Here is a 10,562-nt window from a genome sequence, read left to right as displayed (position 1 = left end):
CTGCCAGTTCTTCTCCAGTAAAGTTCTGTTGAGAAGATGGTGACGTGAAGAGCTGGGGACTCTGCTGGAAAGCAGAGAGACATCTCTAGAATCTTGTTGTGCTTACAGCCAAAATTCCTGATAGAGAGTAAGGCTTTTGTGGTGGGCAGCTTCTAAGACGCTCACAATATCCCCTGCCTTCTGTTATTTGTGCCCTTGTATTTACCCATCTCTAATTGGGCTGGACCTTGTGACTTGCATCCAATGAACAAACTATCAAAAAATATTGGGATATCACCCCAGCATTAATGTGTAAATAGACTCAGGCTTTAAACTGACCATCCCTCTTCTGCTCTCTTACCAGCTCACACTGATGGAGGATAGCTGCCAGGTTGTCAGCTGCCCAGTTGAGAAGCCCATATGGCAAGAAACTGAGAGATGTCCATGGCCAACAGCACACAAGGAACTGCATCCTGCCATTGCCACATGAGTGAGCTTGGAATCAGATCCTCTTCTACTCAAGCCTTGATGTGACTGCAGCCCTGTAGTTAAATGAGACATCTGTGAACCGCCCCCCATAGTATTTAAGCAAATTGTCAATTTAATAATTATGTCAAAATAATTATTTAATGTACCAACATACGTAAAGTCTACAGAAAAAATTAAACTTTGGCTGTCATTCAAAAGAGCAAAAACATACATCTTTAAATGTAAAACCCAAAACCCCAAAGCAGGAATATAGAAAGAAACTTAGGAAATTCTCATTAGAGACATAAATTTTATTTGAGAAAATGGAAATTGCATTAGATTCTTGGTATAGAAGACATAATTCTCCCTACATATCATGATTAATTCAATGAATTTGCAGAGATACAAGTCACACGTTGCTATTTTTAATTGAAAAAAAAATCATCTGAATTTATAAAATCCCCGCAACTTGGAAGTCAGAAGTGAGGGGTATGAGTACGCTTCCTCCTGAAAAGAGGACTGTTTCAAATACATTCACTTTTTCCTTTTCCTCTTCCATTAATAATTGCAAGTCCTCAGAGAATGGGATGACAGGGACCAGTTTTGCTAATTAAGAGCTCTGTGCATTGAGCTCTCAAGGCCATACAAGAGTAAATAATCAGCCTGTGCCTCTAGCCCTTCAGGATCCTGGTCACAGTCCAGTGCGGTTCACGTCTGTGTCTTCTCCTCCAAGAATCACCATTTGCATCAAAAGGCTTTTGACTAACTCTCTCTTTCTGCCAGTCCTAAGGAAAGAACCTGAACCTTCATTGCTTGCCAGGTGGGAGATGGGCAGTGGATTCTCATTCCTTGATCATACTCCAGCAGAGACACAGAACAGCCCAGTGAGTAGCATGGGGATGGTGGATGGAGAAGGGACCGTCGCGAGCATTGTTTTTTCATTATTAGGAGAAACAAGAGAGTTGGGACAAACAGGTGAGAGGGCACCAATGTGCAAAGTTTCAGCTCAGAGCCCCATGTAGTTTATGTTCTTGGTTCTGGTGGGGATCTCAAAGCTCTCATTCAAAGTTCTGCTTTTCTCCCACATTGATTCTGCCATTGTAAGTATCTCCCCCATGACAGCAGGAATGAGTCCCTATAAACTGTCCCCTAAGCACCAAAAAAGGATCAGGAGGCTGATGATGATGATACTGATGAAAATACTGGCAGTACCACAGTATTACAAACCTTTACTTAGGGATTCTAAGCGCTATGATCTGAGCTAAGTTTTTTATGTAGCTTGTTACCTTTTATCTACATTACCACCCCAAAAAGAGGGAAACACACCTTATCATAATTTTACAATTAAGGATAGGAGCATAGTATTTTCTGTAATTTTTACCGGGTCCTGGAGTCAAAAGGAGCAATGTCAAGTTTCAATCCAGACAGCGAGACTCCATTCACAGAGCATCTAGACAATATTATCTCCTGCCAACTCAACCTGGCATTTTTCTTCCTTTCGTTACAGACAGAGCCCCCCACTCACTGTGCTATTCTCTTTAGGCTTCTGGTAGACCACAATGGAAAACAGTGGGTTTCCCTTGCTCATGAGCTATAGTAAGTATGGCTGAGACTACATACAAGAATCACAAAAATGGTTGACACATGATAATTCTGGGAATTTCTCTTTCTTGTCCTTGCTCCCAGATTTTGCTGCAACAGCTCCACTTCCTCCTTCATTCCTGTAATTTATCCCCTCTTGTTCTAAGGGAGACGTAGAGTCAAAGTGTTGGGTTCCATTCTTACTCAGAAAACAGTTAAAAGGTGTACCCTAAGAAGTTTGGGATAAGTTTCTGGATGTTTGCTTAAACCCTCATTGTTAAACAGTGAACAATTTCAGTGCCTGGTCCTCAGAGATACACCATTTAATTTTGAATCTTACCTGTTCTATTTATTATCTGTGTGACACTGGGCAAGTTGTTAGTATCTTTGAGCCTCAATGTCACCATCTGAGTTGATCTCCAGTTGATACAACTGCATTGAGTAAGAATTAAATATAAAGGGTATAGAATGTGTGACTAAATATGTGATGGATGCAGATAGTAAAGGCAAAGTAAATTTTAGGCCTTTTTATTAGTATCAAGGCTCAACACCAGAGACCCAACTAAATTATCCTGTGATCTACAGGCTTGGTTTTGTCTAGATCCTGAGAGAACATTTTATTTCTATCCTTATGCAAGTGGACTCTGATGCCTGAAGGGAACCAACTCAGTCTCATTCGTTTCAGATTCCTCACAGCCTATCATTGCTTGGCAAAAAATAGGCTACAAGAACAGCAACAACCTCTGTTGTATATTGAATACACCTTTTCTTAGTTCTCAGAAACAGAGCATAGGCAATATGACTTTCATACACTGGGCACTTTCCTGCCTGTACTTTCATTGCTTCCAGTGACATTACATAGGGCTAGGCAAAAGATACAACAGTGGTTGTATCTGTGTCACCAATTTTCTAAGAGACACTTCATTTTTCATTTAATAGAATCTAAAACATTCAATTATAAAACATGTGGATATTTTCTTAAAAATGAAAGCAAGAAAAAAAAAGAGAGAGAGAGAGATAAAGAGAAAGGGAAGTAAATCTTAGTGTGTGAACTGAAACACCTGTTAGGAATTCCACTCATGCCATAAATGAATTACCTGGGGCATGATAGGCTTCTGTCTCTCTGCCATATAATAGAATAAAAGGTCATTAAACCTTTCTTGGATAGTGTTTCATCAATAAATCCACTGTTTCAATAATGATTCAAATTCTGATTTAAAACCATGGGTGGATATTTACAAAGTGCAAACCTCTGTTAGGTGCTACACATGTCCTAGAGATGGATGTCATTCTCCTCATTTCTGGGTAAGGGATACCAGCACAGAGAGGTGTGGAGATTGACACACACTCCACATTTAGTTAGTGAAAGATGTGGGACTCAGACAAAGGTCTTCTGACTGGTATCCCAGGGCTTTGTCCTCTTGAACAAGCAGAATGAGTGCTTTCTTTTGCAACCTGCTTTAGTCCCATATGTGCAAATGGAAGCAAAACCACAAATTCTTTCTCTTGGAATTTGGTGAGTTCATCTGTGAATTAGGGGAATGGGCAAAGTGGTTTGCAGGGGCCTTTAATTCATAAATATTATAGAACATAGTATTCTCTATGAACAGTAATGCATTTTGTAGCCCATTTTGGAAATCTCAGATTTGGAAATATTATTCCCCATACAAGATGGGAATTTTCACGTGGACCTATCACAGAAAGGCCATTGCAAGACAGACTTGAGGGAACTGTCTGATTCTATACCTTGACAATAAGAGCGTGTACTTGATTTTTTCTAAATTTTCTATTGGGAAAATAAATGTAGATAATTAATAGTAAAATTGCACATGTATTCCTTTTTACAACTCAATTATCTTTCGTGCATATATCTTATGTAAATTCTCACTTGTGTCATATGCAGATAGGTACTATCTGCATATGCTCTCCTAATATTATGATATTAGGAATATCATAATAAGAAATTGAAAGATAAATTGAAGTTCATCTCTCAGGTAATACTATGAATCATTTAAAGTGTTTGAAATAGGTGTGTGTACTTCACAGAGACTTGAAATACAATATTCTTGGTAAATGAGAAATTCTCAGGAAACAATACATGTATTATCATAGTATTTAGGTAATTTTTCAAGAAAACTGTTTATGAATACACACATCAATACTGATATTGTGGAAACATGGAAAGGAAATTCATGACAATGTTTACCTTTGGGCAACTGAACACAATGGGATCATGCAGGGATAGCAGAAAAAGTAAATTTATCAATAATAAATATGAATTCTGAAGCAAGAAGGATTAAATATTTATATGCTTAATATGAATAGTAGCTAATAATGGTAGTGATGATAAATGTTAATTAACATTAATGGAGCATTTACTACGTGCCTGGCAGTGGTTGTCTACCCTAGCTATGCATCAGTATGACCAAAGGATTTACATGTAGAGATTCTGATTTAATTGGTTCTAGATTGTGACCAGCACATCAGTAAATATTTAAGGATTAGGAAGTAATTATAATGGCTAACTAACATTGAGAACCACTGTCTAAGCATTATATCATTATTATTTAATTTGATTTTTATAGCAACTAGATAAGGTTCAATTAATATTCCCATTTTACTGATGAGCAAACTACTTTGGTGTTTGTTTGTAGTAGTATTTTCTGTTCTTTTTGCATTCGCATTTTCCCCAAATTAAATCATTTTTTATCTGCTAGCAGAAATGAAGACCTGATTGCCTTCAGGGAGCTGAATTTACAAGAAATACAATACATCTTATAAGGAAGGATTGACTTAAAAAATTTTAAGCTGGGAAAAGAAGGCCATCTTAAGGATTCAGACCTGGATTTTGTTCTAAATTTCTCAACTATTAATAAGAGGTTGGATCTGAGGGAAAAACAACCCTTCACAAATGTTTAGGATTAGAAACATATTTAAGAAGTTTTACAAAGCCACTACAAACAAAAACAGCAAAAAGGGAACTTAACCTCGGATGTTTCCCTGAGATTGTGTAGCATTGATTGTGTAGCATTGACAGAAAATAACCTGGCAAAAATGAAAGATACATACAGATTGTTCATCAGAATGTAATTATTGCTTAATCATTGGTGCTTTGTAAATTAATGCTGTCTTCGTGATCAGCAATGCTATATGGTTCTGTGCATTTACCAACAAATTATTTATCAAAATATTAAGTTCATGATGGTGAAATATTTATATATCTGAGTTATTTTGAAAAATCTTTGACCATACAATCCACACATTTGACTGAACACTTATATCCATGGAAGATGGATGTGATGCAATCAAATAAAAATGAAAAGCCAGGAGCATAATTGGCATATAAAAATGCTACCTGATCAAGAACATTCTATTTTAATTTAGAATGTAGCTAATAGGGTTTTAGCTCATCTAAGGCTACATTCCAAATTGAGTGCATTTCTTGCACTGCATTTGGATAAGATAAAGTACATTTGAATGCTTCACAGTGTTCTTTAATTAGAATAATTTATTTTCTTAAGAGAGAAGGATATTTCTTATATTTTTCCTTCAAAAGTAGGGTGCAGATATTTTACTGTGTTCATGGATTTGTTATCTCAAATGTGCCTGCTTATCTAGTAATCTTTGGCTCAGTGGCTCTAAAGTGGGTGTATATTGAAACAGGTGAATAGTCCGAATATCAATAAGGAATACGTTCTAAAGAGAATTCATAACTGAGAAATATCTTTGAAGGTAATGGGGTATAAGGTTTCAAGTGTGAACATTTTAGTTTTGAATTGCTTGAATCCAAAACATGAACGTTTAGCTGGTGCCTCTACATTTTATTTTGTTTATTCAACACTCTCTTCTTTTTTAAAAGGCGTCCTATCTAGATGGAGCCACAGAATCTAACAGGTGTCTTAGAATTCCTCCTCCTGGGTCTCTCAGATGATCTGGAACTGCAGCACCTAGTCTTTGGAGTGTTTCTAACCATGTACCTGGTCATTGTACTTGGAATCTGCTCATCATCCTGACTGTTAGCTCTGATTCTCACCTCCACAGCCCCATGTACTTCTTCCTCTCCAACCTGTCTTTGGCTGACATCAGTTTCAGCACCACTACAGTCCCTAAGATGCTGGTGAACCTGCAGATACACAGCAAATCCATCAGCTATGCAGGCTGCCTAACTCAGATGTCCTTGTTTTCTCTTTTTGCATGTTTGGACAGTCTGCTCCTGGCTGTGATGCTCTGTGATCGGTTGGTGGCCTCTTGTCACCTCCTACACTACCCAGTCATCATGAACCTCCATCTCTGTGGCTTGTTGGTCCTGGTGTCATTTTTCATCAGTCTTTTGGACTCCCAGATGCACTACTTGATGATGTCACAGCTTACCTTCTGTGCAGATGTGTAAATCCCTCATTTCTTCTGTGACTCTCCTCAACTCCTCAAACTTGCCTGTTCTGACACCTTCACTAATAACATATTAATTTATTTTATTAGTGCCATCTTTGGTGGTGTTCCACTCACAGGGATCCTTTACTCTTGTACTCAAATTATTTCCTCCATCCTGAGAGTCCTCTCATCAGGTGGTAAGTACAAAGCCTTCTCCACCTGTGGCTCTCACCTGTCAGTTGTTTGCTTGTTTTATGGAACAAGTCTTTGGGTTTACCTCAGTTCCACTGTCTCATCTTTCTGAAGGAAGGTTGTGGTGGCCTCAGTGATGTACACTGTGGTCACCCTGATGCTGAACCCCTTCATCTACAGCCTGAGGAACAGGCACATCAAGAATGGCTTGTGCATGATTGTCAGCAGAATAGTTTGATGTCAATATCTCTGCTTACTTTTGGTTCACAGGACTGGAAAAGGCATCAAAATCAAACATGTGCAACAAGAAATTCTGAATCTGCAGTCACATAGTATATATGTACCCATGTGGCTCCTCTGACTTCTTTTCACTCATTTTTCTCTCTCAGCATAGCTCTAACAGAGTTGGGAGATTATCTTGGACTCCTCACTTAGGTCATAGCCCCTCCAGGATTATGCATCGTACATCGGTATACCCTCTCCCTTTCCTTAAGCATTACCCAGGACTCTAGTTCATTAGCAGTCTTTTTTCTACCATTGCGAAATAATCATGGCTCTCTCTTTCTCATCATTTATTGTTTTTATAATTGTCCCATGATTTTTTTCTATGTGTTAGGAGGATCTAAACCCTACCTTAAGGACCAAGGCATCTACTATATTTTTGCCCCTTAATGATCTCAGTCAGATTCTTGAGCAAGTAGGGTAACTATTTAATTTACTGTCCAAACTAGGATAGTATTTTGAAATCAAAATGTGACACAACTAACACTGAGTATAAATAAACAGTTATCAACTAGGACTTTCCTAGGAAAACTGGGATGTATGATTCCTGAGGAGAAAATGGGAGAGGACAACCAGAGCAAAGGCAATTCCCAATGTTTCTGATAATTTTCCTTCCCATTTCATCTAACATCTCCCCAGTCATATTACATAGCCAGACACAAAAGGATAAATGCTGTATGATTCCAGTCATATGAGATCCCTAGAGGAGTCACATTCATAGAGACAGAGAGTAGAATGTTGGGTGCCAGGAGCTGGGGGAGAGAGATGGGGAGTTAGTGTTTAATGGGGACAGAGTTTCAATTTTGCAAGATGAAAACAGTTCTGAAAATGAAGGTCATGAAGTTTGTACAACAATGTGAATATACTTAATGCCATGGAGCTGTACATTTAGAAATGGTTAAGATGGTAAATTTTATGTTATTTTACCAGAATAAAAAGAAAAAAAAAAAAAAGATCTCCTGTCAGGAATGAAGGACATGTTGCTCCAAATGTTGGGTGTGTTACTCGCCCCTCAGCAATCAACCCATGTAGGGACTTGTCTCAGCTGTAGAGAGCCACCTTAACCAAGGTCATGTTATTTTCCTAGGGCAACCCATATTCAAGGACTGTTTGATGTGGGATGTAAACATTTGGCCCCATTGCCCTAATTCCAGCCAACTCCACGGGATTATCCTAGCTCCAGAGCTCCTTGGGGGTTTACAGATGGGCTCGATGGACTTTAACTTGGCTTGAATTTTTCCACTGTCCGTTGCTACCAAAGGGTTTACCAAACTGCAAAGTCTGAGGGAAGAGTCCTTGCAAGACTGCCCTCACTTCAGACACCAGCCACTAGTTCAGGGGTCCCCAGAGCCATCATAACTTCAGACCAATTGGCTGCAAATTTGGGGACTCCCTCACATTCAATAATTCACCAGAATGCTTCCAACTGAGGGGACTTCCTCAGGTTCAATCACATACTAGAATGACTCAAACTCAGGAAAACACTGTACTTATCATGACAGTTTTATACAAAAGGATACAAATTAGAACCAGCCAAAGGAAGACGCAGTTAGGGCCACGTGTATGGATAGGTTCCATACACGTGGAACATGGGTTCCATGTTCTCTCTACATGGATTCTAGAGCCGAGACCTATTACCTCCTCCTAACTACAGTGTGTGACAATACTCAAAGAGCATTGCCAACCAGGTGGCTCACCTGAGCTTTAATGTCCAGAATTTTTATTGAGGCTTCATTACATCCACATGATTAGTTGAATTATTGCCCATATGGTTGAACTCAGTTTCCAGCCTCCCTCCCAGAGGTTGGGCTCATATCTCTTTGCCAAAAGCTCCAACCCTTTAATCACATGGTTGGTGTTTTTGGCATGGAAGATAAATGCAGTCTGCGTAGTGGCACACAGAGAAGTCCCGTATCCAACCTGGAGTGATGGAGTCAGAGAAAGATTCCTTGAGCTGAGTAAGGAGTTATTTAGGTGGATGATTGAGTAGGGGCTTTTCTGTCAGAGAAGAGAGCAATGGAAAAGGCCCATAAGCAAGAAGTAACATGGGACAGAATGCTCTTAGCAGTTTGCTGAAGCACAAAGTGGGAGATGGGAATGCTGAAGAGTGAGGTTGGAGAGGCAGGCAGCGACCACACCTTCAGGAACCTTGAAAAGGATAATGGATAAAGGATGGGGGCTGTGAAGGACTGTGATCAAAGGAGTAACATGATCCATATCACAGTTTTCCCTGGTGAATGGAGTGAAATATGGATTTAAGGCAGGCAAAACTAAGGGCAAAGGGATTGTTTTGGAATCCTCACATCATTAGAGTTAAGGGACCAAGCCACCTGCTTTATGGAAGAGGAACATAGGCCAGAAGAGGTGAGGAAATGATTCTCATGTCTTGCTAATGATTCCATGTCCCTGCTTAAAGATGAGACCTGGCACCCAAGTGGAATCAAGAGGAACTATGAAGAAGGGATATGTGAGTTTTAATGTTTCCTAGAATATTCCCAGAATAAATGGCAGGATGTCAAGAGGGGAATGGATGTTGGACTTCCTGTGTCCTTCACTTTCCCTCTCTCACTCACCCCACCCTAGTCTTTAGACACTGCAGCCCAAGACACCAGAGAACACAGACCCTCCTCTCTTGAAGGTCTCTAATAAAAACTCTGGATAAGGGTGCAGAAGGAGGAGGAAGAATAGATCCTTTTCAAGAAGCAGGAAATGTTGCCAAGCAAATGAGGGAGACAGAGCATTCAGAAAGATTTGTCTAGGCTGAATGAAGATGAAGGCTCTGGAGTTCTTGGTCCAGGTAATAGGAGAAAGGAACAAGAAGAGATAATGATTTCACTGTAAAGAATGTAAAGCTCTATCAGCACCTGGTGGCATCCGTTTGTGCACCTCAGACTGGTAACTGTATCACTGCACAGTGTGGTCCTGGAAAGTGGTATGGTGTCAAAGAGAAGACTAGGCTTTAGCCTCTTCATCCACCTCCCCATAATCTCCATCAGCCATCCCACTATATAACATGAAATCAAAGTAAAAGCTCCCTATGCAATGGCAGCTTCAGAAGAGGAGTGTAGCCATTCACCCTCTCAACCAATTAGCTCCTAGATCTCCTTCTCCATAGACATCATTGGGTATCCACTGCCCTGTGCTTAACAATAGCCAATGCCCTCAGTATTCAGCCACTTCTTTTCCCTACTTCCCACAACACTTATTGGGCTATGCAGACTTGGCACTGTGGGCCCACCACAGGGATTAGCTCCTCTGAATTCTTTCTCTCTCGTGATAAATGAGTGATGAGTGATAAAAACAGAAGGTCTGTCCCCCAAAAGAGCAGGTATACAGAGCCAGGCATGTGGTACAGGGCCTGACTGATTTCTGCTGGAGAAGGCATGAGTGTCTTGAACCAGGCACATGGGAACCTTGGTGACCATAAGTTGATGTCTTGCAGGTTTTGTGGCCCTGGGGACTGAATCCCCTCTGAAGACTGTTAGACAAATAAATCAATGGATGTTCTACTCCCTAATCAGTTTGGCTCTTTAAGGGCAGGGACCACACAGGATTCGGAGTCTGACCTGCCAATTCCTTATCCCTGGCAGACTAACAGTGAGGTCAGCTGTGATTCCTGTCTCCTGGGTCTTTTTCCTCCGAGAAGAATCACCTTAGTCTTCCTTGGATCTCCTCTTGGGAACAAGTGT

At 40.0% G+C, this 10,562-nt stretch overlaps 1 pseudogene; it reads left to right on the top strand.

Moving 5' to 3' along the window:
* The first annotated feature begins 5,880 nt into the window (after positions 1–5,880).
* Positions 5,881–6,829, top strand: LOC131394599 (olfactory receptor 7E24-like; annotated as a pseudogene).
* Positions 6,830–10,562: the final 3,733 nt, after the last annotated feature.

Source organism: Diceros bicornis, chromosome 30, assembly GCF_020826845.1.
Source record: "Diceros bicornis minor isolate mBicDic1 chromosome 30, mDicBic1.mat.cur, whole genome shotgun sequence".
Lineage (NCBI taxonomy): Eukaryota > Metazoa > Chordata > Mammalia > Perissodactyla > Rhinocerotidae > Diceros > Diceros bicornis.
This window is presented reverse-complemented; position numbering and strand designations above follow the sequence as displayed.